The 14,353-nt window shown below is 47.0% G+C and overlaps 1 protein-coding gene across 14 annotated transcripts in view; it reads left to right on the top strand.

The window, feature by feature from the left end:
- HEMK1 (HemK methyltransferase family member 1) overlaps nucleotides 1-14,353 on the top strand; it is a 114,674-nt gene that overhangs the window by 56,768 nt on the left and 43,553 nt on the right. Inside the window, exon 13 of one of the 14 annotated variants that reach the window (XM_064518638.1) lies at nucleotides 7,754-8,265. The exons of the other annotated variants lie outside the window; for them this stretch is intronic. The gene's annotated coding sequence lies outside the window, so the exon portion shown is untranslated. The remainder of the gene's footprint in view (nucleotides 1-7,753; nucleotides 8,266-14,353) is intronic. 14 annotated transcript variants of the gene reach the window in all.

The raw sequence follows: 14,353 nt of genomic DNA, 5'->3' as shown, positions 1-14,353 counted from the left end.
AGGCTGCTCTCCACACCCAAGACTATACGCTGGTTTGGCCTTAAAGAATTTTGGTTAAATCGTTTCCTGGTCTATAGCAATACTTTCATTTTACAGATGGAAGAAGCCCATTTTCAAATGCAGCTGTTTACTCTGATACTTGATCTATTCATGTGCTTCTTGTTTTGCAGCCTAACTAATTGTAGATCTAGCATGTCAGAACTCATGTGGACAAGGTCCTGAACAACATAATCTGACTTGTAGGTTAGCCCTGCTTGGAGCTAACTTGACAAACTAAATGAACCGTAGAGATCCCTTCCAACCTAAATTCTAGTATTAATCTAACTGACATATTGAATTGCTCGGGTGCTGGTTGTAGCACCCACTTCTTAGAGGCTGGTCGTGTAGTGAGAAGGCTGAGAGCCTTCTTCAAGCAGCTGACAACTGTATACCTTTACCTTTGAGTCTGAATCCTCTCCACGGTAGTTGTCAGGGAATGGACGTGTTCTCTGCTCTTTGCTGTATTCTTCGGGGTCTGTCTTTGGGAATTCTTATGCATGAACAACAAAATAGGTGAGAGAAGGCTGGGGAAAGCAGAAGAGTCAAAGTCCTAGCACAAGGCAGGCCTTCAAAAGAGCCTTTTCCTTATTTCTGCATAATGGATTGGTTTTGGTTTTTACTTTCCTTTGAAGTCTTGGATGTTGTCAGATGTGGATAAGGAATTGGCTGGATCAGAGCACAGATCCCATTAGGCAATATTTTTTTAAGTTATCCTGATTTTCGTGGTTAGTTCTGAACACACCAAGCACCTGGACTTCTTTAAGATCAAGCCACTAATTTGTCCAGCGAGATTACAAAAATAGTCTCTCTCTACCTCTTTCCACCCTTCTCCAAGACCAGATAATATGGTTCTTTGATCATAATCATTTCGTGCTCTGTCCTAGGAAGAACAAGGTTTCTGGGAATAGCTTGTGCCTCTGAAAAGAATTGGCCTCAGGCAAGAGGTGTAAGGCCCTATCAGTTTGGGTGGAGACCAGAAGTGTTCCTTCTGAGATTTTGCCGAGACCCTGGTTCCTGGGCAGGGTGGTTGAGGGGCCTGACTTCAGCCTGCTGGAGGGATCTCACACAGTCAGGTCTCCCCCGAGAGGTGTTTTGTCTGTCTTGGCTTTGGCTTTGCACGGGACAGTTCAGTGGAGGTGCCAGGAGGGAGCAGTTTAACCAAATACATAATCAAATGCTGAAAGCAACAATTTCTTGTTGGGCAGCAAGAGACGTCTGGTTCTAGAAGCTAAACAGCTTTTCATTAAATTCAGTTGTTCACCTGACCCTTTTCCCTTCTTTCTTTTCTCCTCTGGATTCCATCTTGGAGCATTCTGCCCAAAAAGGGAGACCTAGTGGATCTTTCTGCCCCTCTCCCTTATCATCTTTTCCCTCCCCCTTCCTTTTGCCTTGTCCGGATTCTCTTGGGAGTGGCAGGGGCTCATCCTTAGGGGCCAGGCTGCATCGTGATCAGTGCTGTGCTCTTAAGAGGAATAAGGAGAGAGGCAGAAAAAGGCTGGAAATCTCCCCAGTTCCTATGGCAAAGGCACAGTGGTATGGCAGGCATATGGAGGAGGAGGAAGTAGGGAAGGTGGAAGACAGAGGAAGAGTCATTGTCTGAGGAATGAGGGATTGCGTGATTTCATCTAAACAGGCAGAAATGAGGGTACGTACCTAGGCTGACCTAATACATGGGTGCCAGATGGCTAGAAGGTAGACAAAAATGCACGAAGATGGCTCACAGTTGCTGAGAACATCCCAGAACCTCCTACAGCAGAAGAATAAAATGCATACTATTTTATGTGTCACAGGAGTAAAACTTGTCCTGCCTTTTTTATAGCTTCCTCAGGAGGGTGTCTGAGAATGGCTTAAGCCTTCCTGTAATGGTAGGAGTTCAGTACTTAATGCTCTTACCCTGCCCCCCTCTGTTATTTTCCAGGCATAAAATTTTTTCTTCCCAAAATGGGTGGTAGAAGAAAGGGAGCACTTTTTTTTAGGGTGTAACTCCAAGCCCAGCATCAAGTCAAAGCGGAGGGAGGATCCTCTGCAAGCCAGGATGACAGCAGAAATGTTCTCACTGACTAGCGGGGAGTGGGAATAGTTATATGTCAGTCCCTGCCCCCAGGCTGGCTCAGAGCGGCTGTTGTGCAACTGGAGTGGGGGGATTTGCGTCTAGAGAGGATAACTGTGTGGTGGTTATGCAGGTCAGCAGGTACAAACTCTGAGTGGAGCAATTCATGTGCTGGGTGGCTTTCAAGTCACCGAATGGTGTTTCTGTAGGTAACAGGTCCAACACACCTGGGTGCAAAGGGTTTCAGAGCTGGATTGGAAGCTGGTGGTAGCTGCGTGACCGTGACCTCTTTAAAGATAATATGGACAAAATAGATGTTCTGGAGTAGTAACGTAACATATAATTTACCCAAAGTTAAAGGACATTTTGAGTTAAACTGAGGAATGCTTTATAGAAAAAAAAAAAGTATTAAAGTTGGACATTCTTAAGAGCAGTGTATTATATGCCAAAGAACTGTGATCCCACCCTTGGGAAGGAGGCTAGCTCATAAACACTGATCATTGCTCAGTGGTGAAGACCACTGCGTTAGGAGCCAAAAAAATAAAAGTGATGTGCAAGGGGAGGGAGAATGGGTAGCAGTTAATATAAATTAGAAATGAAGTGCAGAAAACTGGAAATAATAAGGAAATGTAAAATTATCCTTGGCTGCTATCTCCAAGGATGATGAGGAGTTTCAACATTCTGTTTGAAACAAAAAAGCATTGTATAGGGCCTCTTTGAAATGAAAATGGTGTAGTTGTTAATGATGATGAAAATAAGTAGAAACATTTAATAAGTATTTCTGGTCTGTCTTTGGATCATAGCAGAATAGTATACTTGAATCATAGGAGGATAATGAAATAATTTCAAAATTATTAGACCACGGGGAAAAAAGTATTATAAAACACTGACTATGAATAAGCACTTTAGAAAGTGCATGTTCAGATAACTTGTAGCCAGGAGCCCCAGTGGAGCTACTACAAGGATGGGTGGTCCGTGGATGGCAATTTTTAATGCAGGGGAAATCCAGGGCGCTGGATTTTTGGCCAGGGTTCCAATATGCCAAAAGGGGAAGTGGATCATTTGAGCAAAACCATAATGGGGAGAGTTTAGAGCGAAAGACTTCCGCCCCTAGTTCCTTCTTTCTCTGTGGGCTTAGTGACTAGCCCTGGGGTAGATGATGCCCTTGTGTACCTACCTGATTTAAGGCCTCTTGAGCTCTTACAGGACAGAAGGACATTCCTGCTTCTTTAGGAACAGCTGGTTCGAGGCGCTGAATCTGGAAAAAAGCTGTGAGTTAAAGAAGGTCACTGACAAGGTGCTGCTGGTTTGGGAGGGAAGTGAGCTGGCCGAGATTCGAAGCCATCGTCTCCCAGAGGAAGACCAGCTTTGGATTAACCATCAGTCAGAGGCAGTAGTGTGCTGGTTATTCTTGGATCTTTCTGTCCTCCAGTGAGTCGAACTTCTGGTTACTTATTAATTGCCTTTGCGAGCATCCTGAATGCTGATGCTGGCAGGGGCAGTCTCTTTTTACAGGCCGTGAAGGGAACGTGGAGTCCGTGTAGTATCTACCCTCTCCATGAAATGAAAGGTGTGCTCACTGCCGTGCTTGCTGTAGCACTGTCCAGCTGCAGGACTTGGATGCGCTGTAGACCACACACCCATGAGCTGAGCGAATCTTCCCACCTTTGTACCCCCTACAAGAGAGGAAGGTTTATAGGCTGAGCTGTAGGAAAGTCTTTCTACATGCTGACAACGTGTCCGTTGGGGAACTCACAGGGGACTTCTTGCTGAGGGCTCAAGGCCTGGATGAGATGCAAATGCCCAAACTGCTCCTACATAACAAATTGGAGCATAGAAGTATGAGATGGCTCTCCATCACAGCACTCCTGTCCTCAGCCTGAAGGGGTTCACCACAGCAGCAGAGGTGGCAATCCCGCTTCTCATTAATATTGCCTTGATAGAAGGATAACTTGGCTTTTCTTGAACTACTGGAGCCAAGAGCATGGTTCGTTGAATTGCGTTTGACATGCATTTTTCAAATGTACGTACGTCTCCAGTGAGCGTTGTGCAATTTGAGAGTAAATGCTTTCTTTGGATTTTTCTTCTAGCAAATGCTAGTATTTGTGAATATCAGAGAGGCTTTTGTGCTGTTAGGTTAACCCAGAGGTTAGGTCAGTCAGTTTTTGTACTCTAGGACTTTGTGCAGTTTGTACCTGATATTATTAGATGCTCTGCACCACGGGTTAGACTCTCAGCCTAATCTTTTATTCCTACTGTCAAGCTGATCTCTCTAATGATGATGTGAAAGCAGTATTAATTATTAGGCTAATGGAAGAAATGGAATTAGAAATGAAATTATTAATATTAATGGCAGTTTAATTACTGCTATAATGTTCTGGAGAACTTCATTGAAAAAGAGCTGCACCACACAAGAAACGTTTCCTGATGTAATTTTACATGATCAATTCCCAATAACTGGAGCAAAGAGCGAATGATTTTTAGACTCCACTTTAGATTCCATCCTTGCTTTTCCACTGCACCGTGAGGGCAGGGAGGGAGCTAACTGGGCCCTTCATGCTCAGCCATCTTGGCACGGGGTAAGTTGAAGTCACAGTGGCTGCTTTAGATTTATGCTACTGCTGTCCGGTTCCCCTATCCCATTCCTTGCCTTTATTTCTTACCTTCCTCACCTTCTCCCTCCCATCACAGCAGAGGATGGGAATGCAGTTTATGGAACCAGTGCAGGAGAACTCGTGATCTTTTTGCCTTGTCTGTCCTGCTCCTGCAGAGATCCCACGTTAGGCAGGGAGAGTTTGCCAGGATGAGTTACTAGCTGCTTATGTGCGGGAAGTAAACTCAGACCTAAGACTTTGGAGGCAGAAGCTGTTTGGATGACATTTCTAGGTGCATACCCTGTGCGTGACAGGCCATCCTGTCTGTTCACTGTACCAAGTGGCTATGAGAGATGGGGAGCTCCACCCAAAGTCTTCAAGGGTATTGCCAAAGCTAGGATATACAGCACCAAAGCCTACTGAGAAGACCTTCCTCTGACTTAGCACTGCATCAACGGTCTGTGCGTGTCCTAACGAGTCCTGCGAGGCTTGCGGTGCTGTTACTGCAGAAATACGTAACAACGAAGCTCCCTTTCATTCGCTGTCCTCTGCAAGCTTTGACGATTTCTGAAGTATTTCAACACTTCTTAAGTGTCTGAGTGTATTTCAGCTTACAGAATGATACTTTCTTTGTCTTATTCTTGCTGCAGTTCTTAGACTAGAATGAGGAGGGAGGATTTTCTTAATAGCAACATGAAAACTGGTGACAGAGAAAACTTTTTTAAATTAATTCTTTTATTCAGCCCCCCCAACAAAAAATAGATTGAGAAGAAAAGGACCGAAAATAGTATTCTAGTTTATCTTGTAAGACTTATTAATAGGGACTTTGAACAAGAGCAGTGCCACATGCCTTGGATTCCTGCCTTCTTTCCTCTCTTTGGTATTAAGTGCTGCAGCACCGTGATCCTTGCCCATTTAATGTATGTTGCCATTTGTACACTGAATTTATCCTTTAGTCACTCTTTTCCATATCTGTTGCAGTTCACCCAAGTCACTGACAGTAACAGACTACCGTTTTTGCAGTGGTACCCCAGACCTGTCACCTTCATCTGTTTAGGATTGAGGGCCAAGGACATTCTTATTAAACAGCGAATTACAGACCTTAAGAGTTGTCTCTACTCAATAAGTCCTTGGACGTGAGCTGCGTGTTCTGAAGCGTTTCATGCAATCCCTGGCCTCGGTCACTGCGAAGCCACATTAAATTTAAACAACCATACATTCAGCTGACCAGAATGTGTGTTTGCAGTTTAAACTCATGGTGGTTTCCTTCTGCCTCCGTGGAGCTGATTACTACATATTCCTTTCTTTTAATTTGAGCCCTCTGCAGTTCTGGGAAAAGGTCCTTGATTAAGTACTGAGAAACCGGTCTATTTGCAGATCTAATTTTGGTGCTTCAGTTACGTTACTGTATGCTAAATATAGGAAGGCACCAGCCAAATCCCAGTTCCTGGGCTGAACAGGGTGTTCAAGAGCACTGTTCAAATTTAAATTATGTAGCTTTGGCCTATGTTTAATTAGAGCTAATGAATCAATTTCTCTCATGGTGTAAATCAGCACATCTACATTGATTTATAGGCAAGCAGCTGGATCATCACAGTCCCTTTTACACGGCTAAAAAAAAAACCTAGTGCCCAACTGTTCACTTCTTGTTTCTAATGAAGGTAGCAAAGATAAATGATGTGTCATCCTGGTGAAGTTTAGAGATCTGTGGGGGACAGCAGGGCGCTTAAATCTCTTAGCTGATGTTTGAACCTTGAAATCAGCAAGTGGAAAACGTTATACAACTTGAAAACCAGTCTCGTAGTTTGCTGCTGGTTCTGCTTTGCTCTCTGTGTTATTCTCTGATTTTTTTTAGCCTTGAAGTCCACAAAAGGTGTCAATAAAGTCATCTTGTCTTCTAAACGTGCACGTGCGGCCTTGGCGTTGCAGGAACTTTGCAGCATCCTGTGTAACCATGCAGACTAATGCTCTCCTTTATTTTCAGCAGCTAAAAAAACCCCCAAGCCCACAGCATTTTAAGCACGTGAAACGCTTGTAATAGGTGAGACTGATTGTGCTGGAGACAGAAGTCTTATCTGCTGAGCAGCTACTGGATATCGCAGGGAACAGCTTCCCTTGCAACGCCCGCATGGCAGCACGCCACGGCCCTGTCCTGGGGTGACCAGTTGTTAGTCTGAGATGCTTCGTGACCCATTCATTCACAGGCCGAGGGGCCAAACTGTCTTAACAAGGGCGCTGGTTTGCTGGGTGCTAAATTGAGGTCTACCAACTCGGTTCATATAGGCTTTTATTTCTCAGCAGGGCCAGACTCGAACCTCTGTAAAAGATGGTGGGAATTCTCATCCATCTGAGCTGCCGGCTGCAAACTTCACAACGGGATTTCTACCTCCAGTTGCAACTCACTGCTGCAGCCTCCTATTTCAAGCCCAGTTTGTGGGGAAACATAAAACAGAGATGAATCCATATTTTCCTTTTTTGTGTGCCTGTGGCCTATCCTCACATTCTTTGCAGCTGGTTACTGCACTAGTTCTCCGAATTTCATTCAGAGTGCTGCACCTACAAGCCAGATATTTGTCATCTCTCTAAAATATGTTTGTTTCCACAGAAGAATAGCAATGAGGTTACTGTCTGCTCCCTTTGCAGGCAGGCAGGCTGGGAGAAGTCCAAATATCCAATCATCTGTTGGAATTTGCATTGCATAAAGATAAGGTAGCCAAAAATAGTTTCCATGAACTGGATGGTTCTGCAGCTTTCTGTGTTTATCTACAGGAAAATGTTAAGAAGTACAGTAGGTCATGCACTAAACTGAGCAAAACCGTGGGGCATGTAGAAGCTCACCAAGATGAGCTTATTTATTTATTTGATTAACTTAACCTCTCTCTGCGTGAGCATTGCCTGCAGTTTTCTAGCATTGCTCGTGTGTTTATTTGATAAATGGAAAAACTAATGCCGCTTCACCCGGAGGAATTACAGAGATGCTTGAGAGAGGCTTTTGGGGAGGGGAGGAGGGAGAGAGGAGAGTTTGCACAGCGCTGCCAGAGCCTTATTTTTTCCTGCCTTCCAAGAACAGGGCTGTGTTCCATCCCCTGCCGCCCCCTCAGCTGGTGCTGGGAAGAGCAGCTGAGTTTAGCTCACTGTTCCTGGAAGTCACCGAGACACTGAGCATTGAGAAACCAGCATGCTCCGGAGCAGGATCTGCCTGAATGGAAAAGATGAGCTGATCTTCATCCCTCGCCTTCTCTAGCCTGGATTAACTCTCGCTGCACCAAAAGGCACTGTGTTGCTCTTTGCTGTGATCTTTTAAAAAGGGACAAAGGCTTTATTCATCGGAGTCAGGTGTTTGGGAGCCGATCTGAAAGGCAATATCACATCATGGGCAAAACGTATCCCTTATGTAACTCAGCTTCAACAGATTTATGCCAGGGCCACCTTTTATTTTTTATATCTTGCCTGGCAAAACTGAAGCACAAGCAGCTGTTCAGCCAGGCAGACTTCTCTGGTGGCCAGCCCTTCCCCAGGCTCTGTGCTTCAGTAAGGAAAGTGCCTTCTGGAGCAGAAGAGCTGGAGCAAGGGATCAGGCCAGTAAGAACTTCCCAACCTCCCCCAAATTCCCCCAAATTATCCCAGTTGGGTTATACTTTGAGAGGGTAATTACAGCATGGTGCTATGGGGTGATGCACAGAGCATTTGATGATGTTACTCCCTGCTTTTAGAGCTGTATGAAGGCTATGCATGACAGAGGGCAAATTCCAGTCCATTAAATAAAATTGCTTACGTGGGGGTCTGCATCTGTGCTATGGATAACAAGGAGGAGTTTGTAGTCTGTGAATTTTGCCACTTGGATTCTGTTTCTTGCTGCATGATTAGGGGCCAAGTGCTGCTTTCTGGTGCCTCAGTTTCCCCAGCCTGTAATATAGGATGTAGTGGTACTATGCTTCACTTGGGGACGGTGAGAGCTTACTAATGCCTGCAGGGTCCCCAGGCACAGAGATATGGGGAAACAGAAACTATTACTGGGCCACTGGAAGCACACTGGCTTGTTTGCTTCTTTCTTTGAGCTGCTCAAAGCTGTAATTCCACAGCTGTGACTGTCACAGTCACCCCCTCCCTGGTCCCAAATTTCTCTGAGTCTGGTGGCTATGATGAATCTGATGAGATACAGAAAACAGCTTAAGGTGACCAGAATAGAATAGCTGTGGGTATTTCTAATACTATTTCCATGGCTGCAATTAGGCAAAAAAGAGAGTTTTCTCTTTCCACATCTCTGGCTTTCCTTATTCAGGAGAAGACAGTCCCTTTCCTTTCCCTTTGTGCCTAAAATTGGTTTAAATATCACACTTGATGCAGGTTGTCAGCCTGATTTGTGTCAGCCTGGAGGCTTTACTTTCTCCATCCAGCTCTGAGGAGGGTTGGCCCCTGGTTCCAGCTCCTCGGTGCTTTTATCCAGGAAAATAAGTAAACCCAAAGGGAAGGACAGCATGGGCATTTGGCAAAGTGGGCACATGCAGAAGGAAGTACCAAACGGGGTAACCTGGGATGTCAAATCCGCTGTTTCCAAGTTGGCCTTGGTAGTTGCATGTAGTGAAATGACTGCAGATTTTTGTGCTTGTGTGGAGCTTGTGGAAGTGACCGATTCTCTGGGCACTGGGATTTATAAGTTTGTGCTTTGCCCCATCCCATTGCTTGAAGGAATTTTCTGCTGTTCGAGTTTAAGGTTGAATTCAGCAACCTGTAGAGCTGCCCGTGCGAGGCAGAGAAGAGGCTGTGCAGTGGGAATCCTGTCCGAGAGTGTGGCCTCTTGGGAGGGGAGAGTCTGGACAACCCTATCTTCCACCTCCCCTCAACCACCACCGTGGAAGCACTGTGGTTTGGTTGATTGCCTGGGTAAAGAGCGGTGGGGAGTTTTTTCCTCCTCAAGCCCGTATTCTGGGGAAGCGTAGATGCACGGTGCCAGAGGCTGCCTGCCACCTTCGGCGTGCAGCCATGCAAAGGTGCTGAAGGTGCTGTCTCTGGCGGGTCTCTGAACACGCCACTCAGCCCATCTGTTGTGGGGGGGCTCATTTTGGTCTGGGCAAATTCTTGCTATGGCTGGGAAGCTGCCAGAGCAGTGACATTCATGCTACCGATGAGCCTGTAAAAGTTTCTTTGGTAAGACTGCTCAGTTCTTGGAAGTGGCCTAGGCCAGACAAGCATCTTGAAAAACAGTAACCAGAAAATTTAACAGCCTTCCACCTGATGCTTTCCTATTAGCACAGCTTCAAAGGAAAAACCAGAGCCTGCAAAAGCGTGCAGGCATCAATGCCTCTGTGCTGAGGAGGTGTCAGGAGCTGAGTCAGGCTCACAAAACATCACTTAAACAAAAACCCCTGAGTACTGGCTCTGCTGGACACAGCTGCACCCCTACACTGTGCCCATAAGATGGAGGAATGGTTGCAGGGGGAAGCATAATTAACACCTGCTAAAAGCATGACACCAGTGGTTTCTGCCCCTGCACCATGACTCCACAGATAACCACCCACAGGAACAAGGTACAGTTGTCCCATATTGCTGAGTAACAGACTGTGACCACATCTTGCTCCTCTGTAAAACAGAGAAGTGCAGCGTACGGTCTCACTGAGCCCGTGATAATGATCACAAAATCTGGCAAAGCTTTCCAGCAAATTGATATTCCAGCAGCTTTGAGTTTTCACGGATGAGGAATAAGAATTTCCTTTGATTAGGACATTTTAGGGTTTCGTAATACAAATATTCCTCTTTAGTTAGGAGAAGTTCTGGGGTCAGTTGCCTGCTCCACAGCACACAGTTCCCATACAGAGCTCTTCTTCCCGGGCTCAGAGCCCTGAGCTGGTCATATGAGCTGTGACATTTGTCCTAGAAATACTAGGCACAAAACTTAAGAGTACTCGTTATTATTTCCATTACTGAAGCATTTAGCGTTTTGCAGTCTGGGATGCATATGCTGTCCAGCAGCTCACCCCAGAAAGCTTGTGTTCGATATCAGTGAGGCAAACAGGGGAAGAGGAACGTGAAGCACAAGTATGCAGCGTGGTTTGTCGAAGGCCAGCCAGCAAGCCAGGGCAGCAATGAGATAGACTCTAGGTGTTCCGAGTCTCAGCCAGCACCTTTGCTGGCCCTCAGTTGGGTGTAAAAGTCTCCAAAACCGATGATTTGGTCATTTCTGGCTCTTGCCTCAAACAGAAATAGCATAACAAATCTGCAGTCAAAAGGCTGCGTGTTTTTTGCGCAGTGGTATATTGTGCACACTTAGGACTCTGTAACAGTGCTTGAAATACATCTTAGACCTCTTACTTCAAATGCACAGGCTGTCTGTGGCTGGAGCTAAGTACTAATACAAGTTGCATATACCTGACTGTTTAAAACTGTAAAGCTCTCCTGGGAAGAGTGTAATAGTCCCTTCTGAAAATGATACTTACTAAGAGTGGATTTTCTCTATAACCAGGCCTGGATTTTCCTAACTCATCCTATGAGCTTGATTGTTTAGTAGGGTTTGACGCTGGTGCATTTGAAAAGAAAGAGAAGAGAAGGTGCCTTTTATATCTAAATGACCAACTTCGTAAGAGTAGCACCAGCATGCTCTGAGTTTGCATCCACACCAGGCATGCCACCCATTGGGGCAGTGAGTCCTTCTTCTTAGTTCTTCCTTAGTTCGTCTTATATATTCAAAGTTTGTTGGCAAAATAAATTTTGTAGGCATGGGTTTGTCTCCAGGAGAAGAGGGTGGCAGTTTGGAAGCTGAGCGAGCATCAAGCTCATGGAGGTGCCTGGGAGCATTATTTGCGCTGTCGATGTTTCGAGAAGCCCTGCTCATGACCTGAGACCCTTTTGCTGTGCAAACGCACACAAAGTGCTGAGAACCAGCTGGCTCCCTGACGGGACATCTTATGCTTCCTTGTACTGCTAGCGCTTGCATTCATGGTGAGGAAACAAGGGCAATCCTGTATGGTTGAAAAAGGGCAATATTGTGTCGTGTTCCGTCACCCTGCTTTTGGGCTGCAGATGTTATTCAGGAATGGCATTTACACAGCTGAATAGAGACCTAGAAATGCAGACTCTGGCTCTGACGTGTACCAAGAATACAAAAGGGACGGCTGCCTCTCTCCCTCAGCACAGTACTTCTCCTCTGTTATTGCTTGGCTCTCTCAAGCCCACAGGCATTTTGTTTTCACTGTACCTTCCTCATCACTCCCAAGCCACTCTCCCTGCTCTTCTGCCTCTTCTCTCTGCCCTCCTTGCTTCTCTGTCAGGCTTCCTTTTTTTGGCCTACATGTCTGTCTTCTTCCGCTGAACCTCATTTCCCTGTATATCATTTCCCTCTCTCACCAAATGTCCCCTCACCGGTCCTGACCACACCGACTGTCTCTTCTCCTTCTATCGCCATCACGTTTGTCCTTCTCCTCCGTCTCAAATTCTCTCTCTTAGATCCTACCCTTTGCGGTATGGCTGTTTCCTTTGTGGCTTTCGAGCACTTATGTCCCTATGCTCTTGCTCCATGGGAGAAGAGCAAATAGACTAAACAAAAGGTTTCTGCCAGGTCTTTGCTGAGCTCTCAATAAATTCGGTGCTTCTGTAGCTCCTCGTTCTTCTGACAGCATCGGCAGGGAGCCCAGCATCCCTCCTCCCATGCATTGAGCTCACAGGGAGCTGTCAGAGTTTATTCTAAGAAATCAGCTAATGTACAGTACTCAGCAGAGGCACCCCTCCCCTGGGAGGATCAGCAGAATTAGGATGTGCAGCAAGCTATCTCGGGGATTACACCATCTTATCACCTCCTCCCGGGCGGCGGAGCGTGAGGCGAGCACCAGCAGCTCTGAGTCACGCTTCCCCCTCTGCCGGGGCGCAGGTTCCCTGACTCACTTCCTCTCGGGACTTGCGCTCCCTTCTGTCTCTGCGCCCCCATCGCGAGCCAAAGCTGGCACGACAGAGCCGGGGAGGTAGAGGCAGCCATGGCTCCCGGCGGCGGCGCTTGCAGCAGGCTGCCCTCCGCGCCTCCCTGCCCCCTCGGCCTTTGGGCGGAAAGGCAGCGCTTGCTCGGCGGCAGCGCCCAGAGGACCAGCTCGCTGCTCGGTGCCGGGGCGGCAATGAGGACGTTGTTTGGCTCGCTGAGAATATTCGGGCCTTTCGGCTATGTTTGCGTTTTTCAACCTGGAAACACCCCTTCATACGGCTACAAATGAAAGTAATGAGGCTTTTGTGAGAGGAAGTCTGTTCCTAGAGCAACCGTCGTTTGAGTGCAGCGTGGGAGAGGGAGAAGGGGTGGGAGGCAGGAGAGGCCAGAGCCGGTGCGGCACCACATCCCTGCCCCGGGAGCCGGGCTGGTTGCTGAAGGTCAGGCAACGGTCATGGTCTTGAGAGGTGGTTTTGCCTTGCTTCAGGCTCTTTAAGAACCTGGTACTGGCCTAAACCGGCCGCCCCGTTAGGGGGATGCTCTGGGAGTCGTTACCTCTCCAGATACTGTTTTTCTCAGAGCCTCTGGCTCTGGATCCATAATTGTCCCTCATAATGAGGTAAGAATCTCTGGTTTTCTTTTTTTTTTTTTTTTTTTTTTTAAAAAGATAATTCCTAGCTCTGGTAGTGACAGAGGAAAGCCTGGAAGACATGACTTCCTAGAGGCTCAGCAGTGCAAGGGCCTCTAACCAGCCGCGTGCGTCTGTTCCGGCCTGACCCCCTGACTGCTGGTGTTTCAGTGTGTTGGTTTGCTAAGACCGGCCGCCCGAGTCCAGGGCGCTTGGAAAAAGCCTCGTGTTGCTCGCTCCCCTACTTCGACGCAGTGGGAGGGGAGTGCTGAGTTACTGGAAGAGCTGTCTCTCCAATACCTGGAAATACTCTTTCTCTCCGCACTGCAGCCTGGTTTTAGGCAGGGCTTTTGCGACATGAGCCAAGTACAAGTTGCTCGTTTTCCCCAAGGCATGATTTTATTGTGTCTATTAGAGAAGGGACCTGTACGAGGCCTAAGAGGTCCTGTTTATCTCAGCAGTGACTTGACTAAATTGGCAGGGCGTGTAGAAACGCCGGAGCGCGGTTTGGTACAGCGCTGCCACCGCAGCGGCTCTAGAGCAGACTGTAGCAGCCGGCAGGCTCCGTGACGTCTGCCCCCGGCTACAGCCCGTGTGCGCTGGTAGTGCAAATTCAGTTAGTTAGTTTGTGTCTCCCTGCTGTAAGAGAACTAGCAAAAAAGCCATGCCTTCCCATTCTCTTTAGTTTGACTTCCTGAAAAACACTAGAAGGAGCTTAAAAGAGGATAAATGTGACACCCTGTTTATGTGTGGGCTTATAGTTTGGCTGAAAGACAGGAGAGGTAAGTATGAGTGGCTCCACTTGGGACTCCTTCCTCCTGCCCAGGATGTATGTTCCTGGATGAAGGTTTACTCACGCTAGGTAGTTAGTAACTTGTCCTAGGTAGCTGGGATGTAGTGCAGTTCTTTGGGGAGGTCCGCTTTCTCTACAGGTCAGGAGGATGACCAGGCTCTGTTTAGATGCAGGCAACTTGCATTCTGCCTCACCGATTGCACTTAACAAGGAATGAGACATCTTGGCCTGGGATGAGCATACGGTCTCCTCTCACACTGACAGCAGAGATGGCAGGAAGGTCTGTATTTTACTAGCAGAAGCATATGCTGCTCCCCTGGTTAGCTACTAAGAGCCTTGCAAT

Source organism: Dromaius novaehollandiae, chromosome 12, assembly GCF_036370855.1.
Source record: "Dromaius novaehollandiae isolate bDroNov1 chromosome 12, bDroNov1.hap1, whole genome shotgun sequence".
Lineage (NCBI taxonomy): Eukaryota > Metazoa > Chordata > Aves > Casuariiformes > Dromaiidae > Dromaius > Dromaius novaehollandiae.
This window is presented reverse-complemented; position numbering and strand designations above follow the sequence as displayed.